The sequence below is a fragment of the Mobula birostris genome, chromosome 4 (genome assembly GCF_030028105.1).
Source record: "Mobula birostris isolate sMobBir1 chromosome 4, sMobBir1.hap1, whole genome shotgun sequence".
NCBI lineage: Eukaryota > Metazoa > Chordata > Chondrichthyes > Myliobatiformes > Myliobatidae > Mobula > Mobula birostris.
Window position 1 is genome coordinate 155181413 of NC_092373.1, and position 27426 is coordinate 155208838.

Below are 27426 nucleotides of genomic sequence, written 5' to 3' on the forward strand. Positions count from 1 at the left end.
AACCGGCTGAATCCATAGCTCCAACCTTAGAAATGTGTGGGCTGTTGATGTGATTCATTAGTAGCCAATGAATCCAGGAGCTGATTCATTGGCTTTCAAGTGTCTCTTTAATGCTGCTTATGTTGGTTCACTGCCTGCACTGTTTATGTAACAGTCCAAAGAGAATGTAGCATCACTTTACCAAGAAGTCTAAACCAGTCCAGAATGGAAAGATTTCAGGGTAAATGCATGTGCAGGCTAGAAACATTTGAAATAAAGCTTCTGAATTTGAGGTTCTGACAAACAACTCATGCCATATTTGAAGAAATGTGGAAAGACCTCCAGCAAGAAGAATGAATTATAAAAATATAAAGTTTTTTTTCTTGTATTTACCAATATATGGTAAGTGATTAACAATACACCATAGATTTGAAAATTATAATGCATCTTGAAATAAGTTATGGTGCTGCATACAAAGGGTTTGAAGCATTGTTGAGGATCCCTACCATCCAACCCTCAATCTCTATAACCCACTACAGTCAGGAAGGAGGCACAGGAGGATCAGGTTGAGGATTGCCAGACTGGGTCACAGCTCCTTCCCCCAGGCTGTGAGACTTATGAATACCTGCCAACACCGAGGTCTCATCATTGGACAGCAAGCTTTTACCCAACTGTTTATTGTTTACCTGTGCTGTGCATTTCATGTACATTTTGAATTATATTTTGCTAACTTATTTGTGGTATTATTTTGTTTTATGTGCTGTGTTATATGTGTATTGTGAGTGCACTATGGTCTGGAGGAACATTGTTTCATTTGGTTGTACAATACAACAATACACTTCAACTTGAAATTGAACTTGGATTGTGCACTTTACTCTCTGTTTATGCATGCTTGTGTACTCATGTTGTGAACCTATTGGATAGCAGAGTCAAGCAAAGTGCCTGCTTCTCAGGCAATGTAATACAGATATTGTGTTTGCAGCAGCAGCTCAGAAACTCAGTGTACAATGCTCTCTTCTGAATAAACCTCCACCTCTTTTGGATACATGGTATATTAATGCATTCTGAAGTCATTGCAACAAACAATGAGTATGGAAAACAATTGAGAAAGCAGGATTTCATGTACTTCATAAGGAGTAACACTTACAGAGTATGAGAAAATCTGTGGAAATTTCAGGCAGATATGTGCATTGTACTGATTCATTTTGGACCATTGCAGTTGAAACACAATGACTAATGTGTGCTTTCAGAGACCATCTCATAAAATATTCAATAGGGCCTTAAAATAAAATAGCAACATAAATGGTGCTGAGTGAATGAAATGAAATAAACCTTCTGAATTCCACTGATGTAAAGAGCATGATTCAATGGAATGTTTTGACCCGAGTTAATGACATGACTTTCCAAGTGTATACTCCAAATTAGCTTGCAAAATACCATTAGAAGTTTGACCTGGCAGTTAGTAAGAAAAAAGCAAGTCAATATTGTGATAAGTAGCCTACAGCAGAGCTAGATGGAGATGGATTTCTGTGGGTGGTTGATAAGTGAGAGATTGATCCCACAATTCAGCAAGCTAAAACCACAAGAAGAATACGTTAATTTAATATTTAATTGTGTTTCTGCAGAAGGTCAACAACCTAAATCATCGACACTTTATCTCTCTGCTAATACGGCCTGTTATGCTGTGTACTCTAGATGTTTTTTTACCATTTTCAACATTCAGGGGACTTTACTTTTGAAAATGTTATTTGTATGTTTTTATTAATGAAGAATGCCAGTTAGAAATAATTTAGGGATAGAGTTCATACATTAAATGTATTGAGTTTCAAATCTTTGATAATCTAACATTGGTTTTGACCTGGTTTTAAAGCACAATATAGTTCAAATTAGGAATCGATTATTTTAATTGTAGAAAAATGAGATAAATCTTTGATTTGATATTTATTATTACACACAGACTGCAAAATTCAGACACAGGATGAGTGTTGTACTGGTTTCACTATCACTTGCATTGTGAGTGTTATTGACTGCCGTGTTGGTCTGATTACTAGTGTGTGTAGGATGTGTGCAGGGTTGGCAGATGATGATGTTTCTAAGCTGATGTGAATATGTGGCTCACAGCAGCACTCTGTGTGAGGGAATGATGGAACAAATGAAGATGTTCTGACTGATAGTTTGGGGGTAACAGGAGGTCTCATTCATTGATCAGTATGTGAGGATATTGGCATTTGAAGGTGTCACACTTGTGAGGTAATTGAACTTCTTGCAAATGTGTATCCATCTCTGGAATTGACTATGGCAGCTATACTGTATCCGGAAGACCTCCTAGATTTCAGCAAAAAGGAACATCTCTTATCCAGTCTTCACCTCTTCAAACAACTATGTGTGAGGCTGGAAAACATTGGACCTTGCTTTCAATCCTACCATCACACCAAGACTAAGTTCAGTATTGGGAACTCTGCCACTAATTAATGGCTTTAGATATAGCAGTCCACTTTTAATAAATGCTGGGCAGTCATATTGGTCCCTCTGCTGAGGCAATAAGCCAATTTGCAGCCTGAATATTGTTGGCTGACCCTGGCAATCATAAAAATGATCAGACAGAACAATGCTGTTGTGCTCCCACATTGTTGTGTGTCTTTCTGCTTTCAAGGGCATTTCGATTCAATCATTATAAGATTTTGGTATTTTAAAAAAAGAATTCTAGAACGAAACAGAAAATGCTTCTCATTTCGCCATTCTGGTGCAGTGTACTTCTGTTTACGATTGAATACATATCAATTTCTCATTGGACGTTATTGTCTGGGGTTAAATATATTATTGTTAGCTCTAAAAAATAACCCAAAAAACTACATTACAAGTTTAGACATGACTTATTGTGTTCATTTTCATTTTTAAAATCTTTTTATTGATATATAATCTTCTACAGCTATAAAATACAGAAGTTCAACACATTAGTGTATATATATTTAATAAAGCTGAAAAAAAAATGTGCTAATGAAAAAAAAATTATATAAGAAAAAGAAGGAAAAAAGAGAACCCCAACTAACTGAAAAAAAACCCCACTAACTACAAAACAATAAAAAAAGGGGGAAAAAAACCATTAGGAACCAACTCCCAGAGCAATACGTCTTACAATCATTTATATATATAAAAGAAGAAAAAGAGAACAACAACTGCCAAATCACATTTATATAACATAAAATTGGAAGGAAACCATATAAATTAATTCAAATTAAATGATATTACTTGGCAAAAGAGCCCCACCTTCTCTCAAAATCGAATCGGGGATCAAAAGTTCTACTTCTAATCTTTTCCAAACAGAGACATAACATTACTTGGGAAAACCATTGAATTAGTGTAGGAGCAGAGGTATCTTTCCACTTCAATAAAGTAGCCCTTCTTGCTAACAATGTAACGAATGCAATTACATGTTGGTTTGAAAATTAAAATGGCGTCTCCCGCTTTTCGAACGTTCGCTTTACGAAACCTCACTGTTACGAAAGACCTACATTAGTTCCTGTTTTCGCTAACAGAAGGTGTTTTTACTGTTACGAAAAAAATCAGCGCGCGAAAAAGAAACAGCGCGCGCCCCAAGCAGCCGCTCTCCCCTGTATTCAGAATGACATTATCACCAGCATTGCTTAAACATATGCCTGTGAGCAGCTGTTTGTAAGATAAGTTCTAAGGTATCGGAAAAACCTAAAAGAGCTCGTAAGGGTGTTACACTTAGCGTAAAACTAGACATAATTAAGCGTTTCAATCGTGGTGAACGAAGTAAGGACAAAGTGAGTTTGGCTTGTGGAAGTTGATGTTGAAGAGGTTTTGGCATCCCATGACCAAGAACTGATAGATGAAGAGCTGCTGCAATTGGAAGAGGAAAGGATAACAATCGAAATCTCAGTGTCCCAGCACCCCAAACCCCGGGCCATGGACAGATACTGATTCGTGGGGAATGCAGCGGTAGCCGGGAGGCACCCAGCACATCTTTAAGAAAAAAGTCGAAATAAACAAGCTAATTAATTAGGTGCCGCCTGGCATGTAAATGTCGGCCCAGATCAGAGACGACGCAATCGGCAATCGTCTCTGATCTGGGCCGACATTTACATGCCGGGCGGCACCTAATTAATTAGCTTGTTTATTTCGGCTTTTTTCTTAAAGATATGCTGGATGCGCCCCGGCTACTGCTGGACTCCTGCATGCTTCGCGGATCAGTATCGGGTTGCTGCCCGGAGGGTGGGGGCCATTGCACCACCCCAACCTCCGACTCAGCCTAACACACCATCATCAGTGTGCTCGGCGCTGTCCCAATTCCGGTAAGTGATACTACACTGTACATACATTATTTCTACTTTATATAGGCTGTGTATTTTTAAGTGTTATTTGGTATGATTTGGCAGCTTCATAGCTTAAAGGTTACTGGAGAGCGCTAGCGCCGTGTTTTTGCCAACAGCGCTTGCGTGAGATTTTCTGCCAACGGCGCTTGCGCTGTGTTTCTGCCAAGAGCGCTTGCGTGAGATTTTCGCTACAGGAACAGTGCAGGCAATCGTTGTAGAGAAGTATTTCTAATTTATATAGGCTGTGTATTTATCATATCATTCCTGCTTTTACTATACGTTACCGTTATTTTAGGTTTTATGTGTTATTTGGCATGATTTGGTAGGTTATTTTTGGGTCTGTGAACGCTCACAAATTTTTCCCATATAAATAAATGGTAATTGCTTCTTCGTTTTACGACATCCCGGCTTACGAACCGTTTCATAGGAACAACCTACCTCCGGATGGCGGGGAAAACCTGTACCCTGAATATGATTCCAAATAGAACAGTCAATGTATTAGGTGGTAAATTAATTTTCAAAGCTTTAGAAATTGTAGAAAATAAAGATTTCAATGAGGGGCATGACCAGAACATATGTGACAAAGTAGCAACTTCATTTTTGCACCTATCACAATAATTATCTATATTAGGAAATAGTTTGGATAGCCTCTCCTTTGTTAAATAATAACGATGAACAATTTTAAATTGAATTAAACAATGATTAGTACATATCGAAGAAGAATTAACCATTTTCAGAACTCGCAACCAATCTTCCTTAACAAAAGTCACATTAAGTTCTGTCTCCCAATCTTATTGTGTTCGGCATTAATCCCCACTCTGTCTACACTTCCTGCTGCCTTGGGAAAACTGCCAACACAATCAAGGAATCCTGCTCACTCTAGTCATTCTCAAAGTTCAAAAGTACAAAGTAAATTTATTATCAAATTATGTACAGTATATATCACCATATACAACCCTGCAATTCATTTTCTTGCAGGCTTTCACATGAGAACAAAGAAATACAATAGAATCAAAGAAAAAACTACATACAAAGACTGGTGAGCAACCAATATGTAAAAGAAGACAAACTATGCAAATACAAAAAAATTAAGTAAGTAAATAATACCAAGGCCTTGAAAGTGAGTCCACAGGTTGTGCTTAGTGATCAGTTCAGTGTCAGGTGAGTGGAGTTATCCCATTGATTCAGGAGCTTGAAGATTGAAGGGTAATAACTGTTCCTGAATCTGGTGATGTGGGATCTAAAACTCTTGTACCTCCTTCCCGATGGCAGCAGCGAGAAGAAAGCATGGCCTGTATGGTGGGGATCCTTGATGGATGGAGATTTCTTGTGGCAGTGCTTCTTGGAGATGTGCTCAATGGTGGAGATTGCTTTACCCGTGATGGAATGGGCTGTATCCACCACTTTTTGTAGGCTTTTCCATTCATAGGTTATTAGTCTTTCCATATCAGGCCATGATACAATCAGTCAGGATATTCTCCATTGTACATCTATAGAAGTTTGTCAAAGTTTTAGATGACATGCTCAATCTGTGCTAACTTATAAGAAAGCAGAGACACTGTCATGCTATTTTTGAAATGGCACTTATGTGCTGAAAGGGGTCTCTTCTTCCTCGCCATTGGGCAGAAGATAGAAGCTTGAGACTTGTACCAGCAGCCTTAAGGACAGCTTCGGTATGACTGTTAAATGACTCTGAAGTGGGTCTTCTATACGATAAAGATGTAGGCAAACTTTGATCTCTCAATATACCTTTGTCATGGCCTCTGCACTTTGTCTACCTGCACTGCATGTTCTCTGTAACTAACCCTCTATTCTGTATTTGGTTTTGTTTTCCTTTTGTATTAACTTGCAACCTTTGCCATGCAAACCAAAGCTTTCACTGTACCTTGGTACTTGGGACAGTAATAAGCCAATTTCTAATTACCAGGACCATGCCAGACTAAATAAATATTGCTGGAAAATTAATATTATTAGTTTTATTTCAGAAGCCTCTGTAGGTTCCTGAATTATTTTCTCATTATATAAATTTGGTTGATTTATTGCTGAAAGAAAATTATTTTAATTTATTCAGCAGTGAAGAAATTTGACTCAGTGTCAGCATTATATGGTATATCATGCATTAATTAACCAACACATTATTGCTTAGTTAAGAGCTCTTGTGAGTTGCTTTCAAAATTATTCTCAGTACATAAATTGTTGACAAATAGATAAAATTATATGCAGTTAATATATTTTAATGGGGCTGGTCATTTATGGTGGACACTTGACTCAGATGCTAATTGATTTCCAATGCTTATTAAAAAGACTAATGGGATTTGTTTAATGTGGGGTGAGTAGATAAATTGGGTAGTTTCATTTTCATTATTTAGGGCTAATTAAAAAATTAACATTGTTATTACAGAAGAGCTTTCTTTTCTGATCTGCTCACCTCCAGAATTGGTCCCCCAGTTCAACAGAATGCATAGTGTACAGTAGAGTGTTCAATGTGTCTGAGAGCTGTACCCGTTGAAACGGTGCAAGCAGTTTTCTGCATAGTTGGTCATCTTTTATAAATGAGAAGGCAACCAGTTAGGCTAGACAGTCTGCTATTATAAAATCTGTAATGCTCAATTCCTGGACATTCCGTATACAATTGGCAGCTCAGTCCATTTAATTATAGTCCTCTGTGAGGTACATATCCCTATAGAAATTATGCTCATTTAGCACAATTTAGTCCTGTTAATTAGGACATTCTGATGGGTATGAAATCCCTCCACCATACACAATCCTGTGATTCATTTTCTTGTAGGCATAAATTCAATAACCATCATAGAATCAATGAAAGCCCACACCAACTGTGCAAATACAAAAAGAAAGAAAGAATAATAAATAAATAAGCAACAAGTATAGAGAACATAAGATGAAGAATCGTTGAAAGTGAGTCCATAGATTGTGGGAACATTTCAGTGAAGGAGCAAGCGAAGCTGAGTGAAGTTCAAGAGAATAATGGTTTCTGGGTAATGATTATTACTCTCCCTGAACCTGGTGTGAGTCCTGAGGCAACTGTACCTCCTTCCTCCTGGCAGCAGTGAGAAGAGAGCATGGCCTAGGTGGTGGAGGTCCCTGATGCTGGATGCTGCTTTCCTGCGAAAAAGCACCCATGTAGATGTGCTCAACAGTGGAGAGGGATTCACCTATGATGGACTGTGCTGTATATTCTACTTTTTGCAGGACTTTCCATTCAAGGACATTGACGTTTCCACACTAGGCTGTAATGCAGCCAGTCAATATACTCTCCACCACATATCTGTAGTAGTTTGTCCATGCCAGATTTTTGCAAGCTCCAAAAGCAGAAAAGGCGCTGCTGTACTTTCTCCGTGATTGCACTAATGTGCTGGGCCCTGGAATGATAACACCAAGGAATTTAATGTTGTTGACCCTCTCCGTCTCTGATCCCCTGATGGGGACTGGCTCATGGACCTCTGGTTTCCTCCTCCTAAAGTCAATAATCAGCTTTTTGGTCTTGCTGCCATTGAGTAAGAGGTTGTTGTTGTGGTACCTCTCAGCCAGATTTTCAGTCTCCCTCCTACATGCTGATGCATCACCATGACGACAGTGGTATCATCAGCACAGCTATTGGAGCTGTGCTTAGCCGCACACTCATATGTGTACAGTGAGTAGAGTAGGGGGCTAAGCATATATAGCCTTATGGTGCATATGTTCTGATGGAGATCGTGGAGGAGATGTTGCCAATCCGAACTGACTGGGGTCTGCAAGTGAGGAAATACAGGATCCAATTGCACAAGGAGATATTGAGGCCAAGGTTTTGAAGCTTATGGATTATTTTTGAGGAGAGGTTGGTATAGAATGCTGATCTGTAGTTGATAAAGTGCATTCTGATGTATGCATCTTTGCTGTCCTGATGTTCCATGGTTGAATGATAAGCCAATGAAATGGCATCTGCTTTGGGCCTTTTGTTCTGGTAGGCAAATTGGAGTGGATCCGTGTCGCTTCTCAGGCAGGAGTTGATATGTTTCATCACCAACCTCTCAAAACACTTCATCACTGTGGATGTGTGTATAACCGGATGATAGTCATTGAGGCAGATTACCACGTTCTTAGGCACTGGTATAAATGAAGCATGTTTGAAGCAGGTGAGCACCACAGACTGCTGAAGTGAGAGGTTAACGATCTTAGTGAACACTACAGCCAGTTGATCAGCATGAATCTTTAGAACTTAGTCAGGTACCCCATCTGGGCCAGATGTTTACCATGTGTTCACCTTCCTGAAGGATGTTTACATGTCGGCCTTAGAAACAGAAATCACAGGATCATCAGGTGATGTGGAAGTTCCCTATTTTGACAGTCAAATCGAGCGTAGAAGGCATTGAGCTTATCTTGAGGTGAAGCTCTGTTGTCACCTATGTGGCTTGATTTTATTTAATAAGAGATGATAGCATTCAAACCCTGACACAACTCTCAAGCATCCTTCATTGTTTCAATAGCAACTTCGCCCATGAGATAGCTTTCCGGAAATCATACCTCCACCTCTTGTAACTTTTTTGGTCACCAGATTTGAAGGCCTCTTAACTGGCCCTCAACAGGTTGCAGATCTCATGGTTTATCCAGGGCTTTTGGTTGGGGATAACTGATAGGACTGGGTGGGGATTTTTGTGGAGGTACACTCCTCTACAACTGAGCATCTGTTGTTAACCACAGTATTTATTCTGGTGACCCAGTAAGTTTCTGGTCTATAGTAAACCTCAGGTTATTAATGGTGAGAAACATAGTGATAGTAATGGAAAGTCAAGGTGGGTGGTTAGATCCTTGGAGATGGCCATTGCCTGGCATCCCTGTGCAGTAATTATCAATCTATGCCTGAGTATTTTCCAGTCTTGTTGATGACTTGTGAATGGAATTTAGCATTGTGAATTCATCCGCAGATATCTATTCTTGAGACATTATAGTAGAAGGAAGTTTATTGATGAAGCATTTGAAGATGGTTGGGCCTTGGTGCCCTGAGGAACTTTTGTAGGTGTGCACTGGAGCTGAGCTAAGTGATCATCAAAGCCACAACCATCTTCTTTTGTGCGAGGTATGACTCCAGCTGCTTGGTTTTCCACAGATTCCCTTTGATGCTGCATTTAGTTGAACGGTACCTTAATGTTAAGAGCAGTCACCCTGGAGAGGTCACATGTTGTTGTGCCACTGATCAGGCGCTTCCCTGAATAACTCCTACAAAAACTTTTTTACAACCTGTTTATAAGCCTCTCATATAACCTTAATAAAAGCAATGGTTAAAAGGAGAAATTGTGGAAATCCTACTGGCGCTGTCGCTGCCGGCCTTGCACTCTCAGGACCGTCTGGAGTTGAGGGATGCTGGAGAAATGGAGATGAGGCCTGCTTGTCGGATAGTTCCTCTGAGCCTGCAGAGGGTCTGAGGACGGCAGCGGCGCGGCGTGATGACGGCTCGGGTAGTGTCCTCGCAGCCACGATTCATGAGTTGGCTGATGCAGTCCAGACTTTAACCGGTAGGATGGACAAATTCGAGAGTCATTTAGATCTTATCATGCGAGAATCTAAGGAAATGAAGCAGACTTTTGAATCTTTAGATTTGCGAACCCAGGATTTAGAAAATAATACGAAGGATGTTGTGAATAGATTACAAAGCCTGGAAAAAGAAAAAGATTCCTGGAGGACTGAGAAAGTAAAAATAATGGATAAACTGGACTCCCTTGAAAACTATAGCAGAAGAAATAATATCAAAATAGTGGGTTTAAAAGAGGGATTGGAAGGAAGAGACACAGTAACTTTCTTTCAAAAATGGATCCCCAAAGTTCTGGGAAAAAAGCATTTACAAAGAATTAATTATAGAAAGAGCCCACAGAACTTTAATCCCCCAACCACCTCCAGAGCAAAGGCCGCGCTCTATACTTATACACTTTTTGAAGTATCAAGATAAACAAAAAGTATTACGAACTGCAGCAATAGAGGCCAGAGCGAGAAATGGCCTACTAGAGTTTGAAGGGGGAAAAGATATTCTTCTTTCCAGATATTATTGTGGCCTTGTTAAGAAAAAGGAAAGACTTTGCCTTAACAAGAAGGTTATTAAAGAATAAGGGTCTTTAATATTCTTTATTATGTCCAGCAAAGCTGAGAATTACTCTGTTGGATGGAGGAAGGAAAATTTTTACGAGCCCCCAGGAGGCGATAAATTTTATTCAAAAAATGTCTGAGACATCGTGATTCAGAATATTCTTCTGGAACAAGAGGCCTAGAAAGATGTATTTTGGACAAGATATATGAAGAAAATTATTTGATTTTCTTTATTAATATAGATTAATTTTAACAACATTATAATCTTGAACTTCGAATCTATATGATATGGATGAAGACTATTATGATTTAAAATATTGATTATGGATGGTCTTTTTGAATTATACTACTTAGGAACTATACAGTTCATCTAATTTTGTTATAACTAGCATGAATAGCTTTGATTATGTAGATGTCATCCCTTGATATGTTTAATTTTTGGTATGCTGGATGTGTACTAAGTTACAATATTTAGGGTTATATTTAGTAAGTTTTTTAAAAATTCTCTTTATTTGGATATATTGCTATATTAATGATATTTACTTTCAATATTATAGATTATGTTAGATATTTTGTAATAACAGGTGTGGAATATAATTTATTTTTACAGATGTTTAATTAAGGAGTTATTGAGGGAGTGGATAATTTTTCTGTCTTTTTTAAAAAAAATTAATTATGTTATATGTTAAAGAATGTCCATCTTTAGTGCGATGTTTATCGGACCCCACAGTAAGAGGGGTTAGGGCGCTGTGGGCTTGGAGCGCCAGTTGGGATGGTTTTTCTCCCTTTTTTTTTTCTTTTTTTTCTTTTTTTCTTTTATTTTCTTTCCTCTTTGGTTTCCTCTCTATTTTCTATACTCTATTGAGAATGGAACCAAAGATCTGAGAGCCACTCAAAGAAGTGGGATTAATTTATACTTTTTTGTGGGCAGGATTTATCAACCAATAAAATCTGGTGACTATGAATAGAGCAATTAAATTTTTAAGTCTTAATGTTAATGAGATAAATGGACCAATAAAAAGGAAAGAGGTCCTGGTATATCTTAAAAAAAAATCATGTTGCTATTACCTTTCTTCAAGAAACTCATTTTACAGTGACAGAACATAACAAATTAAAGAGAGGATGGGTTGGTCAAGTAATAGCATTCTCCTTTAATTCTAAAGTCAGAGGAGTGGCGGTATTGATAGGGAAGAATTTGCCAGTGAGGGTGGAGGGTACTATCATAGATCTGGCCGGGAGGTTTGTTATGGTCAATTGTCAAATATATTCAGAATCCTGGACACTTCTGAATTTATATGCCCCCAATTATGACAATGAGAAATTTATCCAAAATATTCTTTTGAAAGTTGTTCAAGGATATGACAATATCTTAATTGGAGGGGATTTCAATTTTTGTCTGGATCCAATTTTAGATAGATCAGTTAAAAAAGTCGTGAAGGTCAGGGCAGCAAAAACCACCCTAGCCTTCATGAAGGACTTGAATATAATAGGTACTTGGAGATGGCAGCATCCAAGGGAAAGAGACTACTCCCTTTATTCAAAACAATATGATTCCTACTCTAGAATTGACTTATTTCTAATATCAGCTAAATTAGAAAGTAGGATCATCCAAACAGAATATGCTGCTAGACTACTATCGGACCATTCACCTTTAATTTTATCAATTGAAATGCCTGATAAACAAAAAACATTATATAGATGGTGTTTTAATCCTTTGCTGTTGAAAAGACCAGAGTTTTGCAGTTTTATTAGAGCTCAAATAGAATTGTTCTGTGAGACGAACTCACCCTCTACTGCCAATTATTTCTTATTATGGGACACATTAAAAGCATACTTAAGAGGACTTAATTGGATATGTTAAGGGTATAAAAAATAAATATGTAACAGAATTAAATAAATTGGAGGAAGAAATAACACAGAAAAAGATTGTCAGAATTTAACAACTGAGGAAAATTTTTAAAAATTAATGAATGAAAAATTAGAGTATAACACAAAACAAACCTATAGAATAGAAAAAAATGTTACTAAAATCAAAACAACAATATTATGAGGTACAGTCGACGTTTCGGGCCGAGACCCTTCATCAGGACTAACTGAAGGAAGAGCTAGTAAGAGATTTGAAAGTGGGAGAGGGAGAGGGAGATCCAAAATGATAGGAGAAGACAGGAGGGGGAGGGATGGAGCCAAGAGCTGGACAACAATGACCATGGACACCTTCAAAGCAATTGCGCAACCACCAACTGCGACTCCAGCCTTGAACTCCAGGCCGGGTCTTTATGTGCTGCTATTGTGACTCCCGTCTCCCCTTCCCCCACCACCACTCTGCAACCCCATCTCCCTCAGATCCCACCGTCAGCTTCTGGGCCCTCAGCGGCTCCATCTTCCTCTCACCCCAACCCTCCTCTCTCCACTGACACCCCCAGCCTCCCCCCTCCCCCCTCTGATCCCAGCTGTCACCTGTGCTGGGTCTTTACCATCCCCTCTGACCTTCAACTCTCTGAGGCAGAACGCTCTGTCCTCAGTAAGGGCCTCACCTTTGTCCCCCTTCGCCCACACCTCAGCGAGTTCCGCGTTCGCCATGATGCGGAACTCTTCTTCCGCTGTCTCTGTCTCCGTCTCCGAGCCTACTTCTTCGGCAAGGACTCTTCCACCCCCACCGATGACCCCTTCTCCTGTCTTCAACCCTCCTCCTCTTCATGGACACCCCGCTATGGTCTTCTGCCTGCTCTGGATCTCTTTATTGCTAACTGCCGACGGGACATCAACTGTCTTGGCTTCACCACACCTTGTTCCCATTCCAACCTTACTCCTTCTGAACGCTCTGCTCTCCACTCCCTCCACACTAATCCTAACCTTACTATTAAACCCGCCAATAAGGGGGCTGCTGTTGTAGTCTGGCGTACTGACCTCTGCCTTGCTGAGGCACAGCGACAACTCGTGGATACCTCCTCTTATTTACCCCTCGATTGTGACCCCGCTAAGGAGCACCAGGCCATTGTCTCCCACACCATCACCGACTTTATCCGCTCAGGGGATCTCCCATCCACTGCTACCAACCTTATAGTTCCCACACCCCTCACTTCCCATTTCTACCTCCTACCCAAGATCCACAAACCTGCCTGTCCTGGCAAACCTATTGTCTCAGCTTGTTCCTGCCCCACCGAACTCATTTCTGCATACCTCAACACGGTTTTATCCCCCCTTGTTCAAACCCTTCCCGCCTATGTTCGTGACACTTCTCACGCTCTTAAACTTTTCGATGATTTTAAGTTTCCTGGCCCCCACCACTTTATTTTCACCATGGATCTCCAGTCCCTATATACTTGCGTCCCCCATCAGGAAGGTCTCAAAGCTCTCCGCTACTTTTTGGATTCCAGACCTAATCAGTTCCCCTCTACCACCACTCTGCTCCGTCTAGCGGAATTAGTCCTTACTCTTAATAATTTCTCCTTTGGCTCTTCCCACTTCCTCCAAACTAAAGGTGTAGCTATGGGCACCCGTATGGGTCCTAGCTATGCCTGTCTTTTTGTTGGCTTTGTGGAACGATCTATGTTCCAAACCTATTCTGGTATCTGTCCCCCACTTTTCCTTCGCTACATCAACAACTGCATTGGCGCTGCTTCCTGCACGCATGCTGAGCTCGTTGACTTCATTAACTTTGCCTCCAACTTTCACCCTGCCTTGAAGTTTACCTGGTCCATTTCGGACACCTCCCTCCCCTTTCTAGATCTTTCTGTCTCTGTCTCTATCTCTGGAGACAGCTTATCTACTGATGTCTACTATAAGCCTACTGACTCTCACAGCTATCTGGACTATTTCTCTTCTCAGCCTGTCTCTTGCAAAAATGCCATCCCCTTCTCGCAATTCCTCCGTCTCCGCCGCATCTGCTCTCAGGATAAGGCTTTTCATTCCAGGACGAGGAAGGTGTCCTTCTTTTTTTAAAGAAGGGGGCTTCCCTTCCTCCACCATCAACTCTGCTCTCAAACGCATCTCCCCCATTTCATACACATCTGCTCTCACTCCATCCTCCCGTTACCCCACTAGGAATAGGGTTCCCCTGGTCCTCACCTACCACCCCACCAGCCTCTGGGTCCAACATATAATTCTCCGTAACTTCCGCCACCTCCAACGGGACCCCACCACTAGGCACATCTCCCAGCCCGCCCCCCCGCTTTCCGCAGGGATCGTTCCCTACGCGACTCCCTTGTCCATTCGTCCCCCCCATCCCTCCCCACTGATCTCCCTCCTGGCACTTATCCTTGCAAACGGAACAAGTGCTACACAAGCCCTTACACTTCCTCTCTTACCTCCATTCAGAGCCCCAGACAGTCCTTCCAGGTGAGGCGACACTTCACCTGTGAGTCGGCTGGGGTGATATACTGCGTCCGGTGCTCCCGATGTGGCCTTCTATATATTGGCGAGACCCAACGCAGACTGGGAGATCGTTTTGCTGAACACCTACGCTCTGTCCGCCAGAGAAAGCAGGATCTCCCAGTGGCCACACATTTTAATTCCACAGAATCAGTGGGTGATTCACTGAAAATTGATGATTTCTTGTCTAAATTACAACTTCCCAAATTGAGTCAACAAGATCAGGAAGAATTGAATACCCCTTTTTCTAGGGATGAAATTGAAAGAGTCCTAGGCTTATACAGGCTAATAAATTGCCGGGAGATGATGGTTTTCCCCCTGAATTTTATAGAGAATTTAAGGATCAATTAATTCCCCTTTTCATGAGGGTTGTGACTCAGACTGAGGAGACCCATACTCTACCGGAATCCTTTTCAACAGCAATTATTACGTTAATTCTTAAGAAGGATAAGGATCCGCTAAAACCGGCATCTTATAGGCATATCTCACTTTTAAATGCAGACTATAAAATTATAGCAAAGGCATTGGCTAATAGATTAGCTCGATATCTGCCAAAATTGATCAAATCCGATCAAACAGGATTTATTAAAAATAGACAATTATCTGATAATATTGGCAGACTATTGACTGTACTACATTTAGCTAGGACGAAGGTAGACCTGACTGTAGCAGTGGCTTTAGATGCTGAAAGGGCCTTTGATAGACTCAAATGGGATTTTTTATTTAAAACAATGGAAAAATTTGGTCTAGGCCAAATATTCATAAACTGGGTAAGAGCACTTTACCTTCAGTCTAAGGCCAAAATAATTACGAACGAGCAGATTTCATCAGTTTTCTCTCTACATAGGTAGTAGACAAGGTTGCCCACTATCTCCAGCTCTATTTGTTCTGGCAATAGAGCCATTGGCTGAGGCTGTTAGATGGGATCCAGACATAAAGGGGTTTAAAGTGGCCCAGGAAGAATATAAAATTAATTTATTTGCTGATGACATTTTAGTATATTTGGCTGACCCGGCTGGCTCTTTGGTAAGACTTAGGACCTTGCTGGACAATTATGGTATAGTCTCGGGATATAAAATAAATTGGAATAAAAGTGAAATTTTACCTTTAGGTAGAGGAGACTATGCCCAATATCAATATGGTACTCAGTTTAGATGGGTTAATTTCAACATGAAATATCTGGGGATTAAGTTTAATCGTAATTTGGATGACCTTTATAAACTTAATTATCTCCACTTGCTGCGGAATGTCGAGGAGGACCTACGTAGGTGGATAAACCTTCCCATCACATTGATGGGCAGGGTAAACTGTATAAAAATGAAGATAATGCCAAGACTTCAGTATTTTTTTCAGTCTTTACCTATCCTATTACACAATAACTTTTCTAAGATTCTCAATGGACATATTCATCTATTTTTATGGTCAGGTAAAATATCTAGAATCTCCATGGAAAAAATGACTTGGGACTATAAATTGGGAGGGTTAAAATTACCAGATCTTAAAAAATATTATTTAGCTGCATGTTTTATTGCTTCTTTTTTTGATGAGACAACTATTCCTTCTTGGGTTACAATTGGCTTACATATGGTAGAAGAGATGGCAGAAGAATTTATATATAAATGGGACTCCAAATTAATTAAAAAGAAAACAAACAATCCTCTACTGAGGCATGTAATTTATATCTGGGAAAAAATTAAACAATTTATAGGTCTAAAAAAAGGACTATCCTCAAAGACGCCTCTATCTCAGAAGAGATTAATACCCATGACCCTGGATAATAAATTTCTAGTCACCTGGTATCAACGCAGTATCAGGCACATTGAAGATTGTTATAATCAGCAGAAGCAATTTATGTCTTTTGAGGGACTTAAAAATAAATATAATTTATCTAATAACACATTCTTCTGCTATCTCCAATTACGATCTTTTTTGAGGGACTGTTTGGGTCCATCACTGGCCCTACCAAGGTGCTCAGACATGGAGATTCTAATTCGAAAGGGGAATACAACTAAATTTATTTCTAATATGTATTCTTTATTCCACGACCAATGCCCAAAGTTTGGTATATACAGATTGAGGGAGAGATGGGAGTCGGATTTGGGCATTGTAATTGATCGCCAATGTTGGTCACATCTACGTTTGGATAGTGTTATCGCTCTTATCAACTCTAGATACAGAATGATACATTTTAATTTTTTACATCAGTTGTATCTCACACCTGAAAAATGCATACAAATAAACCAGAAGTTTCTGACAAGTGTTTCAGGTGTGGCATAGATGTTCATACCTTTTTGCATTCCACCTGGCTATACACGAAACTGAGATCTTTTTCGATAGATCTGGGGGAGGTACTGGGAAAGATTCTGGGGATGGATTTCCCTCTAGACCCAGAATTGTTTGTTCTGGGGAACTTAGCAGTTTTGAAAGTTAACCTCCCCAGGAATAAATCGAAATTTATTAAAATTACGTTGTCAGTGGCCTGGAAACGCATAGCGGTAACATGGAAATTCAATTCCCTTGTACATATTGATTGTTGAAATAAAGAAATGCAAAGTTGTATACTCCTTGAGAAGATTACTTATACCCTTAGGAATGGATACACTATGTTCATTGAGATTTGGCAACCATATTTGGATTGCTTAAATGCCCAAATTGTTTAATCTATTTATTTTAATTTTTTAGAATTAATATATCTCTTATTATAAACTAGTTTCTTTAATTTGTATTTTAAACTGACCTTTGAGAGCTGGATGCCTGCTCTTCTTTTTCTTATTTTTTCTCTTTTCTTTTTTCTTCTCTCTTTCCTCTGTCTTTTATGTTTTTTTCCCTCCTTTTTTTTCTAAATGCGGGGAGATGGTGTTGGGATAGGTGTTCTTTTTTTTTCTTTTGGACTTATTAATGTATTTGAATTATTTTTTTCAACATGTATTATTTGTTGTATTAATTGAGTCCTTATATTTCTGCTTTAAAAAATTAAATAAAATATTTTTAAAAAAGAGTGGTCACCCTGACCTCACCTCATGATACATTATCAGAGAAAGCCATTATGTCTTGTATTCTGAGCCATAATTAAGCTTAAGAGGATTGTTATCTAAGAACGATGGGGAATTCATAACCCTAGGTTAATTTCCAACATAAAGAAAAGAAACATATTGATAAGGAGTTTGTTTGACTGTATCAAAGTAAATTTCAGCATCTGATACTTTTTTTAAATTACCAGTGGAGTTACAAAGATTTTGGAATTAAGCATCAATGTTTGTGATTGCCCAAGGGAGTCAAACACTGAATCCCAAACACAACTATTCATAGATGCTGCTTGACCTGCTGAGTTCCTCCAGCATTTTGTGTATGTTACAACAGATCTCCATTTTGCTTTTCCCTTTTAGACCATTCTGTTGATGTTTCAGTAACTCTAGTATTTGCAATTATGAGTGTCCACTTTGGACATAAACAGAAGTAAGATGTAGACATTCACCTCTATAATGCACAGTTGATGTTGGTTGTGCAGAAATTTGTCCCAGAATCTCCTGACTGACAGTGTAGCTAAGAAGCACCTTAACTGGTGGAAATACAATGCACTGTTAAATTAGTTATGATGATATCCCAGCTTAAGGTCTTTTGATTAATATTCAAAGGTTTGTGTGAGTCTACTGTAAGGAAGTTGGTGCAGTTTCAGTTCTGCATGGATAATAATTAATTTAGACTATACGACCATAAAGCATAGGAGCAGAATTAAACCATTTGGCCTATTGAGTCTACTCTGCCATTTCATCATGGCTGACTCATTTTTCTCTCAACCCCATCCTCCTGCTTTCTTCCCATATCCTTGTACGCCCCGACTAATCCAGAACCAATCAACCTCCGCCTTAAATACACCCAGTGATCTGGTCTCCATAGCTGCCTATGGCAACAAATTCCACAGATTCACCATCCTCTGGCTCAAAGAATTCCTGCTCATCTGTGTTCTAAGTGGATGTCCCTCTATTATGAAGCTGTGCACATTGGTCCTAGACTCCCCCTACTATAGGAAACAATCCTCTCTACATCCACTCTATCAAGGCCTTTCAACATTCGATAGTTTTCAGTGAGATCACAGCTCACTTTTCTAAACTCCAGCAAGTACAGGCACAGAGCCATCACATGTTCCTCATAGGATAACCTTTTCATTCCCAGAATCATTCTCATGAACTCTCTCCAATTTCAGCATATCCTTTCTTAGATAATGAGCCCAAAACCACTCACAGTGCTCCAAATGAGGCCTCTTCACTGCCTTATAAAGCCTCATCCATACATTGTTGCTTTTATGTTATTGTCCTCTCGAAATGAATGCTAACATTGCATTACTTTCCTCACCACTGACTCAACCTACAAGTTAACAAGGGATTCCTACAAAATGACTCCCAAGTTCCTTTGCACCTCAGATTTTTCTTCCCATTTAGAAAATAGTATACTCTTTTCTTTCTTTCTACCAAAGTGCATGACCATACACTTCCCTACACTATATTCCATCTGCCACTTCTTTGCCCATTGTCCTGATCTGTTTAAGTCCACCTGCAGCCTCCCTTCTTCCTTAGCACTAGCTGCCCCTCCACCTACCGTCATATCATCTTCAAACTTTGCCACAAAGCCATCAATTCTGTCATCCAAATCATTGACATACAACATAAAGATAAGCAGTCCCTACAGCGAACCCTGTGGAACACCAATAGTTACTGGCAGCCAATCAGAAAAGGCTCCCTTTATTCCTATTCTTTGCCTCCTGCCAATCAGCCAATGCTCTATCTATGCTTGTATCTTTCTTGTGAGACCATGGGCTCTTATTTTGCCAAGCAGCTTCATGTGTGGCACCTTGTCAAATGCCTTCTGAAAATCCAAGTATACAACATCCACTGAATCTCCTTTGTCTATCCTGCTTGTTATTTCTTCAAAGAATTCCAACAGATTTTTCCCTTAAGGAAACCCTGCTGACTATGGCCTATTTTATCATGTACCTCCAAGTACCCCGCATCCTCATCATTAACAATCAACTCCAATATCTTCCCAACCACTGAGGTCAGGCTAACTGGCCTATAATTCCCTTTCCTCTGCCTCCCTTTCTTGAAGAGTGGAGTGACATTTGCAATTTTCCAGTTCACCGGAACCATGACAGAATCTATTGATTCTTGAAAGGTCATTAACTAATTCTCTTCAGATATCTCAGAACACTGCAGTGTAGTCCACCTGATCCAGATAACATCTTCCTTCAGACTTTTCAGGTTCCTAAGCTCTCTCTCCCTAGTAATAGCAACAATACTCACTTCTGCCCCAGACAATCTCAAACTTCTGGCATCCCCTTGTGTCTTCCACAGCGAAGACTGATGCATGATACTTAATTAATTCACTATTTCCTTGTCCTCCATTGCTATCCCTCCAACATTATTTTCCAGCAGTCCGATATTTACTCCTCCCTCTCTTTTGTTCTTTATATATCTGAAGAAATTTTTGGTATCCTTTTTGATATTATTGTCTTGTTTACTTTCATATTTTATCTTTTCCCTCCTTGTAGCTTTTTAGTTGCCTTCAGTTGGTTTTTCAAGCTTCCTAATCTTCTGACTTCCCATTAATTTTTGCTCTCTTATATGCTTTCTCTTTTGCTTTTGTGTTGGCTTTGACCTCCCTTGTCAACCTGCTACTTCTTCTTTGGGATGTATACGTCCTGCACCTTCTGATATGTTTCCAGAAACTATGGCATTTGCAGGTCTGCTGTCATCCCTGCTAATGTCCCCTTCTACTCAACTTTATTTAGCTCCTCCCTCATGCCTCTCTAATTTACTTTACTCCACTGTAATACTGATACATCTGACTTTCATTTCTCTCTTTCATTTAGGAGTGATTTTTATTCTGTGTGGTCTTTTGTTAAATCAATCAATTATTCTTTTACTGTTGCCTTTCTACAGCATTATAATACATAATATTTATGAACTTCGCAATTAAGATTCAGTCAACTGACCAGTGATCCCATATCTTCCTTCAGAAATGAATTTCTAGAGCTGGCTATCGGAAGAGAGATCTAATCATTTGCCTTATCTTGTCCCAGAGAAGTCCGTGGAAGAAGATTGTTTTTGGTAAGTGAGGTTCAGTGTTACCAGCTAAAATGATTAGGTGACTTGTATTTGCATTTGTATTGCTGAATATGAGTAAAATGCTCAGTAAAATTGTCATAAAACCAAGCAATTGCCTGGACTCTTTCAATGTTGTAGAGCCAGTTAAAGTATTTCTGCTTTGGAAATGATTATAATCACTGCCATGTTAACAATTTTTTCCCTGTGAGGAGGCCTAACCTAGTCTACAATCATTTCTGAATCCATTCCTATGAAGGATCAAGGTCAGTGTCAGCCCCAAGGCCATTGTGATAACTTAAATGCTGCTACTTGCATTGCAATTTATGTGATTTACGGGCAAACTGTTGGCATCTGTTTCCCCTCTGGATAGCTGCTGCACTTGTATTTCTGGGAGGTCTTAAATCCAAATACTAACCCAAATCATGCCTGCTTAACTCCTGGATCAGATAGTTTCAAGCATTTCCAAAATTGTCGTATCAATAATCATTGTGAGTGTTTATGTTGTTCTGTATTAGTTTGTGCTAAAATGAGGTCATTAAACCTTTTATTGTCACGTGCTAATTGTGTGAATTTTCCCTGAAAGTCTCTCATTGTCTCTTCACCTTTGATGTGGAGATTCCACTGGGGCTCCTGAACAAGCAGGACCTCTCTCCAGGTATACAGGAAGCAACACTTGCAAAATGCTAAAGGAACACAGAGTCTCGGCCCAAGGGTTGACTGTAGATTCCCCTCCATAGATGCTGCATGTCCTGCTCAGTTCTCCCAGCATTTTGTGTGTGTGTTGCTACCTCTCTCTAGGTGTTCTTCTCTTTCATCAGGATCTCGAGGGTTGTGCAGGAAATGCAGGTTGCCCAATTCCATGCCTGTCATTCCATTTTGTTGAAGAGTTTTCCGTATCCTGATCAAAGGCCCTCAGGCTTCCAACAGTGGTTTGATGCAATAAGGACTGTCCTTTAAGAGAGACATACAGTATGTCACAGATTTCTACAAGCCACTCCACCAGACTCTTGAGACTGCACCCTATTAAGTGAGATGGGAATATCACCAGGCAACAAGGCTGGTTCCCATGTACATTGACATTTTACCCATTATTTTCATAACAAATTTACTTCCTTGTTTTGGTACACATTTGCACTCTTTATAAAATAAATGCACATAGTTATTGGGTAGATAGTGAATTATTAATATGATATTATCTGCTCCATAATTCCTATCGCAGCCTGTGACCTTGATCTGAAATAACATGCACATTACTCATCCATCCTTTCTCTATTTCTCTCTTCTCCCAATATCAGATCTCAACTTACTTGCTCTGTTAATCTATTGTAGCGAGTGGGAATTACTGCAACTGATGTTTAATAAAGGTGGAACCAGAGAGGGTTCTGGCACCTTAAATCACATCCTAAAGCTAATGTCTCAAAATAATTAAAGCAGTCAGCAATTCTAGCCATACTTTATCTTAATCTACAGAGTATGCCATTTAATTGGGGACTTTAAATATGTACCTAATATTTCAACCTTGGGCTTATCATGAATGACTTTACTGTCATATTCAATTAAAGATTTCTGTTGAAGACGGTAGGTCATTTTTTCTTCTCTCTCTTAAAGATATGCTATAGATGGTAAATGCTAAATAAATAAACAATCATCAAAGTTAATATTTAAAGGATTCTGGAATTGTTGAAGCAGTCCAAATCTGAAGGGTGTAATTAAATTACTATTGATCAAAAAATTATCCATGGATGCTAACATGATCAGTTTAATCTCATCCTGTGCATCCTGTGCATAATATGCAGATTCCCATATGGAGAGAACTAGTGTGAGGTCAGTGATTTAACATGGCTTGCTGAAACTGTGAGACAGTAACTCTGTTAACTGCATCACACTGCTGAGCATGGGCTGACCTGATCTGAACTTGCATTTTCTGTTAGAACGTACAACTGACCTGACTTGACTTAAGGCTGACACACTTAGTCTTGTACTCTTGGGTAAGATCAGGTTCTGAAATACGGAGTTCAGCACTCCCGGGAAAGAATGAAGCTTTATTGATTTAGAGAAGAAGATGGCACCAGCAAACAACACAGCCAATGGCAACATCTTTCAGATGGCTCACAAAAATTTTCACTTCTTTTACATGTTCTTTTCTGTTTCAAATATGGTTCTGCTACTGTTGGAGCCTGTGATTTACATTTTGGTGGTGTGTCCTCAGGCCGATTGAGTGATCTGGTGCTTTGCTATCTCTGAGTGAGTTCAGGGAGGCTTTGAACAAAGTGTGCGACCTTGAGGTCAAGAAGACTGGAGCTGGGGGTGTGAGCCCATGACCGACTCAATTTCTCACCAATCCTGCTAATTAAAGCATCAAGGAAGATTGAAAATGATCAAGGATGAGAGAGGAAGGCAGGCAGGTGTTCAGCACTGTCTACCTGTGTTTGAATGCTCTATCTCTCTCTCTCTCTCTTTCTCACTCTCTCGCTCTCTCTCACTCTCTCACACTCTCTTTCTCTCTCTCACTCTCACTCTCACTCTCACTCTCTCAGTCTCTCTCTCTCTCCCTCTCACTTGTTACTTCCAGAGGAATGTCCCTGTGTTCAAGTGGTTTCTCTCTCCCCTTCTCTCTAGGATTGAGTGCTGGAGTCCTGGGACTTGGGCAAGGTTTTAATCAATGTCCTTTGTGGATTGGACTCTGTAGTTCACATTATGATGTGTTTCTGGTGTCTGGTCACTTTTTTTCTTGTTACTATTTTCTGCTGTTTTGACTGGGGCGGACTGGATCTGCTGCCTGAGTTAACGAGCGACACAGTGCTAGATTGAATTGAACTGAGCTAAACTGAATATGCATGTATCTTTCAATGACTTTGGGGGCTGGTGTTTTATATTCTGTCTTTTTCACTTATTTTTGTTTCCGTTTGCATGATTTGTTTTTTTTGTGCATTGGGGTTTGATGTTTTTCTTTGTTTCATGGCTGTCTGTGATAAGGCGAATCTCAGGGTTGTAGACTGCATACCTACTTTGAAAATAAGTGTACTTTGAATCTTTGAAAAAGCGGTATTACCACTTGGTGGCTCAAAGCATATTTGCAACCAGATGGATATCTTTTCATGAATGTCACTCTGCTGAATACTGAAGGCATGGGGTCACACAATACCTTGGAAACTGTGTCATATAGAGTTACTCATGACCGTGGGCTCATCAATGTAAGTGGTCTTACATAGCATACAAAGCTTGAGTGGGTATAATTTAAGAGTGAACTTGCCTGGGGAGGTCTTAATGCTGGGGTCCAGTACTCAGACTGTGTCAGGAGATGATCTTTAAAATAAATATATGATTCTTGTTTTCCCAAGGTCATGACACCCACCATAAAGTTAGTTTTGATTCTGAGCTCACTCTGAAACAACAAACCATTGTAAACCTCCCCACCTCCCATTACCTGATCCAGTCTGGTGGATCACTCCTTCGACTAATAGATTTTCTCTACATCAGAGGTTCTCTTTGCTCTTGTTATCATCTGTGCACTCTGCTTTTGCCGATAGGGTTGTCAGCTCGCAAGCGCAGGAATATTATGCCCAAATTTTTATCAAGGCTTGTAGATTAAAAACAGTATTGATTACATCCCTCACAGCCTATATAACACACAGTACCAGTTTTTGTAAAGTTTCTTGACCAACTGAGCTACTCTGATTCAAGGTGGTTATGAATTCCTACTGCATACTTTAGTAACGCAGGTTTAGTTGAAAAATGGAGTTTTATATCAGGAGGAGTTGTGAGTGGGAGATAACACAGGATGGGCTGCAACTGGTAAATGATGCAGATGTCTGCCCCACAACAGACTGGCAATTGAGTGACAATTTGTGCTACTGGGCTTCTATGTGATTCTGCACAGCTTTGAACCAGACAATCCACTGCGTTTTTCATTGAAAGCATTTTCTTGTATAATGAAGAATGAGTCACATACCTTGCTTAACTTATTGTTGGTTTATTTTATATCTATCTAATTAGGTGGATGGAGTTAATTGGCACAACATGGAACACACACAACATGCCGAAGGAACTCAGCAAGTTAGGCAGCTTCAATAGAAATGAATACATAGTTGACATTTCGGGCCAAGGCCCTTCATCAGGACTGGAAAGGAAGGGGAAAAAGCCAGAATAGGAAGGCGGGGAAAGGGGAAAGAGTACATGTTGGAAGATGATAGGTGAAAGCATATGAGGAGGTAGGTAGATGGATGGGGGAGGGGGATAAAGTAAGAAGCAGGGAGGTGATAGATGGAAGAGGTAAAGGTCTGAAGGAGAAGGAATCTGATAGGAGAATACAGGGAACTTTGGGAGAAAGTAAGGAGGAGGGGCTGCAGAGGGAGATGATGGTAGGTGAGGAGAAGAAAAGAGGTAATAGGTGATTTAGAATGGGGAATGGAAAAAGAGAGAAGGGGAAGTGGGTAGAATTAGCAGAAGTTTGACAAATTGATGCCAATGCCATCAGGTTGGTGGCTATCCTAATGGAATAAGTAATGTTGCTTTTTCAACTTTGTTGTGGCCTTATTGTGGCAGTAGAAGAGGCCATGGTCCAAGATGTCGGAAATCGACTTGAATTGAAATGAATGGCCACCAGGAAATCCTGCCTGTTGTGGTGGATTGAGCACAGGTGCTGAATGAAGCAATCCCCCGATCTATATTAGGTCTCACCATCTCACTGATGTAGAGGAGGCTACACCAGGAGCACTATATGCAATAGATCACCCTGACAGACTCTCAGGTGAAGTGTTGCCTCACCTGGAAGGACTTTTTGGGACTCTGAATGGGGTTGAGGGAGGATATGTAAGGGCATGTGTAGCACTTGTCTCCCTTACAGGGGTAAGTGGCAAGAGTGAGGTCTGTTGGGGAGAGATGAGTGGACATGGAAGACAGATAGAAAGCAATCTCTGTGGAAAGCAGAGAGTGGGGGTGGGAGGGAAAGGTGCTTAGTAGGATCCCTTTGTAGGTGATGGAAATTTTGTAGAATGAGATACTGGATATGGAGGCTTGTGGGGTGGTAGGTAAGGACAAGAGGAACCCTATCCCTGTTAAGGTGGCGGGATGATGGGGTAAGTGCACACGTGTGAGAATTAGGGGAGATGTGCGAGAGGGAAGCATCGATGGTGGTGGAAGGGAAATCCTATTCATTGAAGAAGGAGAACTTTTCAGATGTTCTAGAATGGAAAGCCTCATCCCGAGAATAGATGTGGCAGAGACAGAGGAACAGAGAGAAGGAAATAGCGTTGTTACAAGTGACAGGGTGGGAAGAGGTATAGTCAATATAGGTGTGAAAGTCAGTAGATTTATAGAAAATATCAGAAGATAGTCTGTCTCTAGAGTTGGAGACAGGAGATAGAGAAAGGGGAGAGGGATATCAGAGATGGACATTTAGAAAGTCAGAACAACATTTAACATGGCTAAATGCTCTGCTGACTTTCTAAATTATTATCCATATTAGGCAAGAATCAATAGACACGCAAAGTAATTAGTAAACTAATGCTGCATGTATAAAATCATGGAAATGATAGCTTGGTGGTTAGACTGACTCAGTACAACTGAATCTTAAAATTTCCTTTGAAACTTAAGCAAAATTCTCAATTCCCTTATCCAGTGCCAACCAATTAATGCATTTTTCAAGGTAGAAATTTCTCAGCTTTCAAAGCTGTTGAATCATTTAATAATAAATAATTCATTGAGCTGGTGGCATTTAAAAAATATTGATCAATGGAGATTTTGAAGAAAATGAGCCACAGATAATAAAACATGAATAAACAATTAATATTGTCCTCCAAAAGGAACAAAGGGAGTGTACCAGCTTCACTCCAAGGGAGTCAGTCCTTTTTCATCTAGCATCCAATTGTTTGGGCAGGTGGAAGATCAGCTATGTGCCTCTAACTGAGACTGTGTGGACTGCCTTATTCCACTACTGAAGAGCCAAGCCAAGAATTCTGACTTAAAAACTAAGTGCAGGCAATGCTTAGCAGGGCCGTGGCGTCAATGTAGATGGAAACAGAGTAAACACTTCAGGTCAATAATGTTTCATTAGAACTGTTAATTTTGTTTCCTTTCTACTGATACTGCCTGACCAGCCAAGTATTTCCAGCATTTCTCCTTTTACTTTGTTCTTAGATTGATGTGGCTGTGATCATAGCTGGGAATTTTTATTTTCTTCCTAACGTTAGTAGGTAGCCACATTTTCCTTGAATCATTCCCAAATTTTCTAGGTGGATTAGGTTTTTACATGAGAATCCAATCCCGGAACCTCCATTCCCAGATCCTATAATAGAGTGTGGTTGTTGAAATTGATGGTTAACCAGCAAATGCAGCGCCAGGTTGGTTTGTGTACAGAACCAGTACGCTGCTCAAAATCTGATCAATGTTTTTACGGGTTCTCTCAGTTACTGTTTGAGTGACATCAGCAACATCATTAATGAAAGGTATTAGCTGTGCACTTGCCATGTTCATAAGGCAACACTTTAACCAGGCCAAGTGACAAGCATCTTACTGACAAATTTACTGGCATCATGGTCTGGTATAGCAATTTGAATGCATGG

General features: G+C 39.9%; 1 protein-coding gene across 1 annotated transcript in view; it reads left to right on the forward strand.

The window, feature by feature from the left end:
- The window catches only part of LOC140196678 (janus kinase and microtubule-interacting protein 1-like), a 377821-nt gene that overhangs the window by 105170 nt on the left and 245225 nt on the right, over positions 1 to 27426 (forward strand). The window contains exon 2 of the mRNA XM_072256285.1: positions 20776 to 20866. The gene's annotated coding sequence lies outside the window, so the exon portion shown is untranslated. The remainder of the gene's footprint in view (positions 1 to 20775; positions 20867 to 27426) is intronic.